Source organism: Leopardus geoffroyi, chromosome X, assembly GCF_018350155.1.
Source record: "Leopardus geoffroyi isolate Oge1 chromosome X, O.geoffroyi_Oge1_pat1.0, whole genome shotgun sequence".
Taxonomy (NCBI): Eukaryota; Metazoa; Chordata; class Mammalia; order Carnivora; family Felidae; genus Leopardus; species Leopardus geoffroyi.
This window is the reverse complement of record NC_059343.1, coordinates 7,962,102-7,975,420: the sequence shown is the minus strand read 5'-3', so window position 1 is coordinate 7,975,420 and position 13,319 is coordinate 7,962,102. Positions and strand designations below refer to the sequence as shown.

The 13,319-nt window shown below is 41.6% G+C and overlaps 1 protein-coding gene across 1 annotated transcript in view; it reads left to right on the top strand.

Moving 5' to 3' along the window:
- Positions 1 to 13,319, top strand: part of MID1 (midline 1) — a 586,156-nt gene that overhangs the window by 121,288 nt on the left and 451,549 nt on the right. The window lies entirely within an intron of this gene.

Below are 13,319 nucleotides of genomic sequence, written 5' to 3'. Positions count from 1 at the left end.
GACACTAAGAGACTGGTACCCTCAGGGGAGTGAGGAGCACCAAGGAAAAGGGCGGAGAACTGCCCTGTCACCCTTCCCTCGTTGCACTCTTATTTTCCATGAGCTGGTTCTGGTCTTGGAAATGCCACGCCGGAGTAGAATCAGGAATAGCTCTTTGCAGAGATGACACATTCATCAAAGGTCAAGTGTATGAAATCTTTTGCAGCAACAGCAGGACTAAAATGCTATGCTTTACTTTTTCTTAAATTTTGGCATCTGTTTTCTTTTTAGCCATGTGGTTGCCAACCATATCAGACAAATAATTTAAAAGAAACTCTCAGAAACTCAAAATGTAAGGTTCTCCAAAAGAAATTGAGATGCAGTTTTGATGTGAAGGGAAATGATTAACTTGATTGATTTGGGGGGGGAGGGTTCTTTCTCAGTGTGGAGGAAAACAGATAATGTCCATCATTAAATGATTTCCAAGATATCGATTTATTTAGCAAATATTTACTGAATGTCTACTGTGTTCAAAGCATTGTATTAGGCACTCTTGGGGAATAAAGAATTAGACACAGTCCTTGAACAGAAGGAAGAAGGGAAAGCTATGTTTTTGGAGAGGCTGTGACTTATTTTAGCCCCACAATAGCCCCGGGAGATGAGAATTACATTATTATTTTCTCAAACTTAAAAAAAAATTATTGCTTTATTTCCAAATTATATCCTTTTTTTCTCTTCAAATGCCATATAATAATGATGACAGAGTACGATATTAAAATATACTCACATTTCACTTTAGGAGCACAGCTTCCTTTTTAGCCCAAATTATTTTAAGGCAAACACATTGATAATCTATATTTTATATCAATAGCACTACTGACCTAGCCCTTTCGATCCATTTTCCTGTTATGTTAGAGTTTTATTAGGAATTCTTTGTTTCCCCGACATCTCCTGAGCAATTATCTTTTCTCTTTGATTTATAACTGTGGTGAGATACATTTAGAAGTGTTCTTGATATCAAACACTTGGACATTCACCCTGCTGAATGATGTCTGTCATTCATTCATATTGTCTGAATTTGTTATATCCAATTTTTGGTATAAATGGATTGAACTTGTTAAATGTTATATAGTGAGCAACAAAGATTCAAATCTAGGTTGTCCTGACTCATGCATGTACTTTTTCCGTGCTACTCCGTAATGCTTGTCTCATTTTAACTTCTTCATGATTTCTTTACGATATTTTCATAAATCGGGACTTTAAATGTAATCTGGCAGTATCATTGAAATGGCTTGCATATTTCACATGCATGTAAATTCATAGATTGCAAATATAAATTTTGAGGTTAATATATTTAATATGTTTTAAAAATATAGATCTGTGTGCTTTACATGCACACGCAATTAATTTAAGCAAAAAGTACATAGCTATATGAAAAGAAAAGCTATCTTTTTCACAAGGATTACATTCCTTAAAGAGCTTAGTTCTATATTTATTTGGCTAGAATAATGTTAAATATTTTTAAGTAGGCAAGATTCCCCCCCCCCCCAAAAAAAATGTTGATATCTTTACCAGCTACACAAAGTCAGGTTTCTTTGTTTAAGTAACTTTTCCCCATCTTGCTTCTTTCTCTTTACCCATGGACCTCAATTGCCAGCACAAATTGTTGGGAATATTATGTGAGGTTTTTGAAGCCTATAACAAGCGTCAGCAGTAAGAGTCACATAATTCTGTTTTCAATAATGGGAAGCCATATGATAAAGGTTATACATTGATTAAAGTAGTATTTTGTAACCAACTTATGGAGACAGAGATGGAGAGATTATTACCTGAAGGTGGATCCAGCTATTTGGGGTGAGAGTTCCGTGGCCTGTGATGGTCAGCTCATGAAAAATTTCCATTTCAGTGAGCTGCTTACACCATTAAGACTCAATAAACATTTAGTGAGCACCTATTACATAAATGACACAGTTCTTTGGGATTCGTGGGAAGAGTGACTTTATTTTCCAAAACAAAACAAAAAATAATTTTATATTTACGAAGGCACTGGTATAGAGTATTTGGAATCTGCCTGATCTCAGAGGATTCCTGTTAATATCATTATATCTGTTATGCGTCCTGTGTGTCTCTAAAAGGCAGAACAACTGAACATCCTCTCCCACTTGAGAACATCTTGATTTCGAAGGCAGGGAAACACTATGAGAGGAAATCAGAGAAGATAGGAATTTTTAGCTTTGGAGATCTACAGATCCAAATGAAAAAACTAGAGGGTGATTTGTCCTGGGTAACTTAGATGGCGTGTCCTTGCATGCCGGAGTGGAGTTTATGATCCCTCTTCATGTGCTACAATGACAGAAACTAATGGACTGAGGTGGAGGAATATCCCAATGGCATGGGATCCGGGGGACATGGAAAGGATGTGAATTTGAGGAGAAAGGGCACTGATTTTGAATCAAGAGGGAATAAAAGAGGTAGCTAAAGATGGAAGCACAGTTGAAAGACTGTAGATCTTTCTCGAAGATCCCGTCTTCTCAGAAAAGGTAGCTTCAACAAAGAGTAAGGTGGGTAGACAAAGTAGAGATAATTGTAGCATTTTCTACTAAGCCACTAGTGAGAAATCTTAAAGGACAAAACTAAAATCCGGAGATTTATAAATGTTCCTAGCTAACTTGTTTGGGATTTGCTCCAACCTCACTCAAACTGATGAGCAGGAATGAGAAAATCCATTATTGGAATAGAAGTCAACCAAGAGTGGGGACTGGCAAGGCAGGAATCCGGGAAGGTGCCTCATGAGAGGAATTCTAGGGTGAAGATATGGGCAAAGCTGAAATCACTGACTACAGGCCCCCTCAAAACTGGGTCAAGAGGCCATTCAGCTACATGGGAGGTGTATTAGTTTCCACTCCCTGCTGTAACAAATTACCGCAGACTTAGTGAATTCAATGAAAACGCATTTATTAGCTTACAGTTCTGGAAGTCAGAAGTCTAGAGTGAGTTTCACTGGGCTGAAATCATGGTGGTGGCAGGCCTAGTTCCTCTGGATGCTCCAAGGGATAATCTGTTTCTTGCCTCTTCTGGCTTCTGGAGGCTGCTAACATTCATGGGCTCATGGCTCCACCTCTCCAGTCTCTGACTGTGGTCCTCCCACCTCCCTCTTCTGAAAACCTTCATGATGACATTGGGCCCGCCAGGATAGCCCAGGAGCCTTCTTCCACTTCAAGATGGAAGTACAAGGATCTGTGAGGTGTGGTATCAGAAAGGGCTTCAACAGAGTTGTTGAAACCTTAAAGGGTGACGGCCACTGAAAGGGAAGACTGTGGTAAATGCCCGGTGTCTGAAAGGACCTGGCAAAGTGTCCTGGGATGTGACAACGGTGAGTGGCAAAGAAGGGATGTGTAAGCATATGGTGAAAGACTTAAAATCTAGGAATATGATTGCATGTTGATGGTGAGGCAGGAGCCTAGAAGCTGCAGAGGCGGGTAAGGAATGTTCCATTGCCTTCTCGTCATTCTAACCATCCCTGAGCCATGGGAAGTGTGACAAGGAGCAACCTATCTTCCTTTGGAAATGTCAGGTGAAGTTTTAGGGATATGTTATCAGTAGACTGGGCTCCATAAGGATAGGAGTGGAATAATCTTCTGGGGACTGGGACTAGGATAATTCTGGAGGGCCAGGATAATTTTGTGGAGATTACAGTGGGTAGACATTTCTCTTTTTGTACTGAGTGCTGATACTTGAGACAGTGCCTTTTCTTCCTAGAAGGAGAAGGCCAGAACATTTTTTTTTTTTTTTGGCCAAGTATTTCCCATCACACAGCTGCATCTGAATAAGAAATACCTACATGCAGCATCTTGACATTTACAAAGCTTCTTCACAAACTATACCATTTCTTTAAATCCTCTACTTGTGCTCTAGATATTTCTGGCATTGTTTAACAAATAGGCCCACTGCGCTCAGAGGGACTACAGGACCAGCCACGGTCCATGTGGCTAAAAAAAAAAATGGCAGAATTAGGTTGATTCCCCAATTTTTCTGGTACAAGTCTAATCTTTCTTTCTTTCTTTTTTCTTTCTTTCTTTCTTTTTTTTTTATTTGCATCTCGAAAGGAGAGTGGCCTGAAAAATACTGGCACCACTGAAGGGAGTGTGAGAAAAATAAGGGAAGTTTATTAAACCACCAGATAATTTAAAAATTGCTGTTCAACAGAAAAAAGGGAGGAGGCAGTTTAAAGAAATTTTAAAACTTAGAAGATGAAAATGATACCGTAAATTCTTAGAGGAAAAATGTACTGCCTTGTGAACCACTGTTGTGTTGATTTGTTGTTCATTTTGTGGTGAATCCTGAAAGAGTTGGCTTAAATTTTTTCCATGTGGTATGGATACTGCAATTCTGGATTCCGAGATGACTGCATCATTTTGGAGTTTCACATAACAGAAAGACAGGACAGACTCCCAAGCAAAACAGAGCTGAATTCATTCTTGCAAGTTCTTGAATGGGCAAATCTCCTTAGTGATTGAGTGGGGTGTGTGTGTGCGTGTGTGTGCGTGTGTGTGTGTGTGTGTGGTGTGATGTGGTGTGGTGTGTGTGTGTGTGGTGTGGTGTGTGTGTGTGTGTGTGTGTCTGTGTGTCTGTGTGTGTGTTCCTCAAGACTATTTCATCGGGGGCCCAGAAATCACTTTTCCCTCAAGTTAATGTGCCCTGGTTATAAAGTCTTTGAAATAATTGAGTCTTTTTGGGGGCCAACTGAAAGGAAAATCAGGTAGACATTATGGAAATATGACACTCCCTCTTTCTAGAATTTTAATTTAGAAGTTGTGAATACTGAGTGAATGTATAATTTCTCTTAGCCAGACTTAGAGAGGCTATCATTTAGCTAAAAGTTTAAACATGTTCCTAATGGGTTTTGTTTTTTTTTTTGATGTTTATTTATTCTTGAGACAGAGACAGAGCATGAACAGGGGAGGGGCAGATAGAGAGGGAGACACAGAATCCGAAACAGGCTCCAGGCTCTGAGCTGTCAGCACAGAGCCCGACGCGGGGCTTGAACCCACGAACTGTGAGATCATGACCTGAGCCGAAGTGGGATGCTTAACCGACTGAGTCACCCAGGCGCCCCATTTCCTAATGTTTTTATTTCCAGTTTCTGGTAAAGATATGGAAAAGGAAGGGAGGCAAAGAGGAGTTGAAGGGAGAGGATTTGACACACAAGTGAAATTTTTTTCTGTAATTATCATGAAAAGAGAATTAAACATTGTCAGAGATTAAAGAAACAAATTCTTTCAGGTGACTTTTTTTTTTTTTTTTTTGGCCTTTCAACAAAATATTTTACCTCAGCTCACTTATTCTGCTGATGTTTATGTGAAGTACTGTGAAGGAATTTTAAATTTTATTTCTGCCTGTAATTTAATTATATGTCCTAAGAGTTAGTTTATTTTAGCTCAACTAGTGATGAATACTTTCGGCGTAGGAATAAATCAGAGTTAAAAGATTGCAGGGTAGGGGGATTACTCATTTAGGACATTTTTAACTTTTTCCCGGGTCAGATTTAGAAGATGTACCTCCAAAGGAGACCAAATGCAGTAAGCACCTGTAATGGGTTTTAAGCTTGGGGAAAAATCACCGTGTGTTGCTGGAGGAAACTAGGAACCCAGTGAAAGGGTTGCAAATCATATTAATGTTGTATTTTCACGTTCAGATAGAGGTTCTGCTTGACAAGCAGCCAGAGGTCATTACCAAACACTTTAAACCTGCGATTCTTTGTGAATGCACCAGCACTCTCTTTAATGGAAAAATGATGCATCCGTTGCCAAGAGACTGGCTTCTCGAAATGCATCTCCCAATTGCTAAAGGGATGAAATGGTATATATCATAGAAGACAGGTTGCTAGAAGGAGGGGAGGGCTGTCATGCCGCACATTCCAAAAGAGTATGGAACTATTACATGGGGAATAGGTTTTCAGGCGAGGAAATACGAAGAGGACATAAAACGTCAGACATTCAGCAAAAAGCTCGCCCAGTTCAGCGACTGCAATAACAGAAACCAGTCATGTAAGGCAGTTGGTTCTCTTTTACTTTTGCGAATTAGAGAAACCTCTGTTGACTATTTGTAAGGCCTGCAGAATTGCCTCCTGCTCGTCCCTCCTTGCCTTTCTCTCGCCATCATTGTCGTAGCTCCACAGTCACCCCACTGTGGCCGTCCCGTCTGTCGCCACCGCTCCCGCTTTCCCCCGTCAGAGCTGTAGCCGGACAAGCGCAGGTTCTGAGGGCTCCTCTTCCGTATCCTATGGGTGACAGTTTTGGCATCGTCCAAGAAACACTTGAGGGACGATTTCTCTTTTCTAAAGAGCGGGAAAGCGTTGACTTTGCAGGCTTATTGTGAGCAGAAGATAAGGTAAAGGTATGTCAGCTGCCGAGCACCGAGGCCAGCGTTCATGGTGAGGATCCTCCCGACCCACTTGTCGGCCAGTTTCTCAACGTCCAGCTCTTCCATCCCAGGCCTCCCCCTGCCCCAGTCATCTCGCTGAATAACCTCCTCTGAGCCTCATATGCCTCTTCAAAGACCTGGAAACCTCTAAGAGCATCAGTCGCTGTCTGTGGTGGCTCCCTCTCTGGTCTCTTGCACCTCACTTCCCTCTCCTTTCCATCTTTCTTATGTCCCTCAGTGACGTCTCCGAATTCGGTATCGCTGGCCTTCAAATTTACATTTCCCACAGCCCGCTGCTCCTAAAATCCAGCAAAACCCCAGCCCGCCCCTGAAAGAAGCCGCCTCTTCCTCCACATTTTTTTACACCAGTGACTATACTCTTTGTCCAGTCGTCTACTTTACAGCCTTGGTCCTCTCTGTCCTCCAGCATTCCGTGAGCTTCCAACTTGATAGTTCTCCCTCCAGTGGCCTCCTCACCTCTGCCTCAGGCTTTCCATTCTTGCCGCTATCACCCGAGTTCCCACACTTATTAACTCCCCGTTTCCTCATTGTCAGGACCTCCCAGTGTTTCTGTTCACCAGGCAACAGTCTCTCTACCCCCATCTGTCCTCTCCACTCTGTATCCATTACCCTTCTAAAGCCTGCTGTACTCAGATATTCCCAACTTCTCTCCTTAGAGAGAGACAGAAGATTGTTTTTAGGGAAGATGTGATAGAACCGAACATCAGTTCACAGACGTTGGCCCTCCGTGCCAGTCCGGAAGGCAAGTGGGCCTAATGGCTGCAGAAAAAGCTCAAGGAAGGGTCAGAAACAACTATCTCCGTGAACCACGGGAGGCAGGAAGCAAAACGAATCTCCACACATGTACCGTTTATATGACTGGAGATACAATGCTGTCACACATGTATTTTGAATAGTAAATTGAAAATCAATCTTTAGACTAGCTAGCAGAGCAAAACACACGTAGAGTGGGGTCGCGTAAAATTATTTTGGTAGTTTTCACTCAGCAGCGAGTTAGCAGATCTCCAATTCAAACTGGCATATGGGTGTTTTTGTGCTACATGTTTAACATAAAAATGCTGACTATAAATAAATCCCTCTGGATCAAATGTGGAGTGATTCAGGAAAGCTCTCTGGATACGGTGACCATGTTTGTTAAAAAGAAGTGAACGTCTGGCGTGAACTCGTGAATGGGAGATAGTTAGGTTGCTAAAATGGAATATGTGGATTGCGTGACAAAGTAGATTATCCTAATACAATTTTTAACATCAGAGAAACAGAAAGTGGACTGTCGTTAACTTCTCTTTGTCCTTTAGGCCTCGATTCAAGGGTCAACTTTCATTGGATACATTCTCTTGTCCCACTTTGTAGCCACGGGCTGCGTTCCTGGAGTGCTGTCTTCGTGGAGACCTACGTGCATCCCTTTGTAGGACTACGTGCATCCCTTTTCGTGCCACTGATCACAGTCTGTCCTCACTTTTGATTTTTTGGCCTGCTTTACCATCTAGACTTGTACTGTATAATATGGTACCGCTAGGTCCATGAGGCCATGTAACTTTAAATTCATTAAAAATAAATGAAGAATTCTATCCCCAAGGTGCCATAGCCACATTTCAAGTACTCGTTAGCCACAGGCAGCTAGTGGCTACTATATTGGACAGTCCAGATATAAAACACTTTCATCGTTGCGGAAAGTTCTGTTGGACAGTGTTGATAGCCTCTGATCCCCTTAAAGGACTGATTTTGCCCTTTATATGTCTATATTCCCTACATCCAGCACATATTAGGAGCTCAGTAAATATTTGTGGGATAGATAAGTACAGGAAGTTCAGACACTGAGATGAGAGAAATCATTTATAATGTATTATTGTTTTGAAGCCACGTATGCAAGTGTCTGTCATTTGTTAGGTTGCCCTGGTGAACATTTGATTGTAATTAGAAACGATGGATTAAAGACAAAATTTCCTGGAATCGTGTGCAAGATCGGCAAATATGTGTGCATTCAAGTGGTCTGAGCTCTAAAGACATTGCTTTCCCCAAGGATGCATGGATATCATCTCTGGGTATATTGCCATCCAGCTGTGAGGTTTGCGTGCAGAAATTTGTTAATAAAGGACATTTCTCTTCTAAAATCTTCAAAATGTAAGACTATTTGCTTTCCTTTTGGAGCATCAGGTTACCAAATGTAACAGTACAGCTACTCCAAGTTTTTTTTTTTTTCTCTGTATTTTGAAAGAGTAATTTGAAAACTGATCTTAGAAGAGATGGGAGATGAATGCATCCAGGAAGTAGCGTCAGATAAAAGGGTTTAATGGCATGCATTCAGAATCGGGATGTTCTCAGCGGCTGACCTAAACCGCAAAGAGAAGTATGAACTCACATATAGAAACATCCGTAGATGGAGCATGTTCAGCGTGTTTAATTCTGTGACTTAATGATGTCAACAAGGATCCTACTTGCCTGGGGCATCTTCATGATTGGTCAAACTTCAGATCAGATGGCAGCAGGGGCTCCAGGCATCACCTACAGACACAGAGCTTTCTAGAGAGAATAGGGAAACAGTTCCTCCTGTTGCTCTCTCAGAAGAATGGGGAAACCTTTCCCAGAAGTGTCTCCTCTCTCATTGGCTATAATAAGGTCATATACCCATTCTCTATCCGGTCACTGGTGAGGACACTGATATATTACTCCAGATCAATCAGATCTGTGCGTGGAGCTAAAAAATAGATTCAGCCTCCCTAGCATGAGACACGTGATGGCCTGAGAGGAAGGGAGGTTTGAATGAAAGGGTGATCCCTTAGCAAGGAAGCAAGGGGATGCATATTGTGTAGTTGACTAACAATTTCCGCTAATAGATAGATCATCCCAGTGTTTCAAAATATGTGACCTGGGATCCTTCTGAACCTCCGTGGAAAAATAATTCACTGATGGCCCATTGATGGTCATCCCAGATTAGTTGCAAAGTCAGTAAATTCACTAATAGTGTCAATATAAATCAATCCTATCACACCAGCTAAATCCTGAATTCATAAGGTGGCTAACCCTGTCTCTTATATTCATTGGAAAAGAATGATTTCGGAGATTTACGTTTATATTCAAGCACCCGAGTTTAGGAAGATGGAGTGAACAAACCCATACTCTTTTTCTTCTCTCTCCAAATTAAAAATGTAATCACACTCTCTTCATCTCAACTCAACTTCTGGGATAGGGGGAAATGATTCAAAAATTAGGCTAGTGATTCTCAGTCGGTAGCATGGGTGGGCAGGACCGAAGCCATCAGAATCTTTTTGGGGAGCTTCTTGACATACATCCTTTACCTTTCTTCTCACCCCCTTTCCACTATGTCCCTGCTTTTCTCTCTGGTAATGAGAGTACACTTTGGTGAAACATTTACCTTTTCCTAATATTCTAGTTCTTTCGAAAATTTTTCCTCACATGTACAAAATGAATCTGAAAACAGTAAATTAAACAAAAAAAAAAAACAGTAGATGTCCACAGATTGTGGAATCATTATTTATTGGGCTCTTACTGTGTGCCAAGCATGGTGCCAGGTCATTTTTTTTTCCTTCATTTAATCCACACAGAAATTCTCTGTGGAGCAACTCATCCCTGGGTTATAACTCAGACACTCAGACTCAGGTTTTGAGAGAACTGCTGAGGGTTCCCCTATGAGTTAGGAGAAGAGCTGGAACTCAAAACCATAGTTCTCTGTATCCAAAGACGGCCCCCTTCCCACTAACTGATTGCTACGCTATTCTGCAAGCGATGTTTTAAGCCTGTGGAAGCCAAGCCTAGCACTCCCAAAGAGAATCCAAGAGAGAGCTGGTAGTGGGATCACAGCAGGCCAATGGGCAGAAGAGGAGAACCCCAGCCTTGAGTTTGTCGTTGACGAACTATGAGGCCTTGAGTAAAATATTTAACATCCCCGGGCCTCTCTTCCACACGAAGGTTCTACTAGATCAGGGGTCGGCAAACCATGGGCCCTTGCACCAAATGTGGCCTGTCACTCGTTTTGTTTTGTTTTGTTTTGACAAATAAAGTTTTATTGGAGCACAGCCATGGGCATTCCTTTACATGCTGTCTATAGCTGCCTTCACCAGGCAATGGCCGAGTTAAGTGGTTGTGACACAGACCGTGTGGCCAGCAAAGCCTCAAATATTTACAGTCCAGCCCTTGACAGAGAACATTTGCTGACCTCTATACTAGATCAGTGATCCTCAACTTTGGTGGTACCTTAGAACAGTTAAAAATCACTGATGTCTGAATCCCACTCCCAGAAATTTTGTTTAACTGACCTGGGATGGGGCCCAGGCATTGCTAGATTTATTTTTAAAAAATCACCCCCGGCTAAATCTAATGTACAGCCAGAAATTCTGCAAGTGGAACATGCTATGAGTCCCTGAAGATGTAGATGTTGAGAGAACCATCTTTCTTAAACTAGTAAGTAGCCAAATCATAATTTGAATATTTTGAATTCAGATCTCCAAAGCTTGGGCTTTTTGCTACCCCTTACTAGCTAGTTAGTAACTTCTCTGAACCTCTGTCTCTTTTTAAAAAAATTTTTTTTTCAACGTTTATTTATTTTTGGGACAGAGAGAGACAGAGCATGAACGGGGGAGGGGCAGAGAGAGAGGGAGACACAGAATCGGAAACAGGCTCCAGGCTCTGAGCCATCAGCCCAGAGCCCGACGCGGGGCTCGAACTCACGGACCGCGAGATCGTGACCTGGCTGAAGTCGGACGCTTAACCGACTGCGCCACCCAGGCGCCCCTGAACCTCTGTCTCTTCATCTACAAAATGGGGATAATAGAATTCTGCCTGCCTGCCTCATTGATCCAATTACAGTGGGGTGTCCAAATGAACCTTGAAAGCTGTCAAGCGTTAAATATATGTAAATACCTAAATTTGGGGAAACATTTTTGGGAATCACGGGAAGAGATTTTTTAAATATGGACGTTAATTTTTTTTTACCCCAAGCCCTGGTAGGAGAAATATAGCTTAAATAGTATTTTCCAAATTTTATTCTATTTCATGTTTTCAAATCTCCAGCTAGATGAACAGCGTATTCTCTTCCTTCTACGGTATTTGCAGTATTCTTATATGAATATTTGTATACGTCCTCTGCAGTCTTCATTTATCCTACTTTGTTACGTTTCTTGGGGTCTTTTGAATCATTCTCCAACCATTAGCTTCCCAAGCTTTCTTTCTGGCTGTGTGCCTCTGAACACGCGCCAGTGACTACGAAAGCTTTCCAATTTGGGGACGTTTTTTTCCGTTTTCTTCATAATTAAGTGCCCCGACCTGTCTACATTTTTTCCAAGCGTGAGCTCATCAACATCTTCTAGAGAGAGGGTCATCTCTTCACAACCACGGAGTGAAGCCTGTGAGCGTGGCCTAAACCATAACGTGGCTGTCGCCGCTGCTAGTATTTGATCTTTCTTCTCTGTATTCTATGAATTTACTTCTTGCTTTCCTTGTTTTTCCTAGACATAAACATCTTCGCTCTAGTGTTTCCGGATTTTTTTAACCTGGAATTTTTCTGTTTGTTTTCGCGTTCAACAGCAACTATCATTTTCCCAATACTCATTGTGATCTACATGTCATACTGCCGTTGGTAAACCACACCTTGTGGGCCAAATCCAACAGCCACCTAATTTTTTATTTTTACTTGAGTTTAGTGGACACACAGCGTCGCATTGGTTTCAGGTATAGAGCTGAGTGATTTGACAAGTTTATACGTTATGCTGTGTTCGTCACAAGTACAGCTACCATCCGTCCCATTACGTCACTATTACAACGCCATTGACTGCATTCCTTAGGCTCCGCTTTTCATTCCCGTGAACTACTCATCCCCTAACTGGAGGCCTGTATCTCCCTCTCTCCCCTTCACCCCTTTTGCTCATTCCCCTCACCTCTTTCCTGTCTGGCAACCACCAGTTTCTTCTCTGTATTTATAGGTCTGATTCAGCTTTTTGATTGTTTATTTTTTTTTGTTTTTTTTATTCATTCATCTGTTTATTTAGATTCCACTTATGAGTAGAGTCATATGGAATTTGTCTTTTTCAGTTTGACTTATTTCACTCAGCGTCGTACCCTCTAGATCCATCCGTGTTCTTTCTTTTTAAAAAAAATTTTTAATGTTTATTTATTATTTTGAGAGAGAGAAACAGAATGCAAGCAGGGGAGGGGCAGAGAGACAGGGAGAGCCAGAATCCAAAGCAGACTCGAGGCTCTGAGCTGGACACCCAGCTCGAACCCACAGACTGTGATATCATGACCTGAGCTGAAGTCAGACACCTAACTGACTGAGCCACCCAGGCACCCCCATTCGTGTTCTTTCAAAGGCATGATCCCATCCTTTTAATGGCTGTGTAATATTCCATTGTGTGTACATACCACATTTTCCTTATGCATTTGTCTATCAATGGGCACTTAGGTTGTTTCCGTGTCTTGGCTATTGCAAATAATACTGCAATGGACATAAGGGTGCGTATCTCTCTTTGACTTAGTGTTTTCCTTTTCTTTGGGTAAATACCCAGTAGTGGAAGTATTAGATCATATGGCATTTCTATTTTAACATTTTGAGGACCCTCCAGACTGTGTCCGCAGCGGCTGTACCAATTTACATTCCCACCGAGAGTGTCCAAAGGTTCCTCCTTCTCTACATCCTCGCCAGCACTTGTTATTTCTTGTCATTTTGATTTTAGCCATTCTGACAGGTGCACAGTGATACCTCTCTGTGGTTTTGAGTTGCATTTCCCTGATGCTGAGCGACGTTGAACATCTTTTCATGTGTCTGTTGGCCAGCTGGATGTCTTCTTTGGAGAAATGTCTTTTCATGTCTTTGACCAATTTTTTAATTGGGTTATTTGTTTTTTGGGTTTTTTTCATGTTGAGTTATATAAGTTCTTTATATA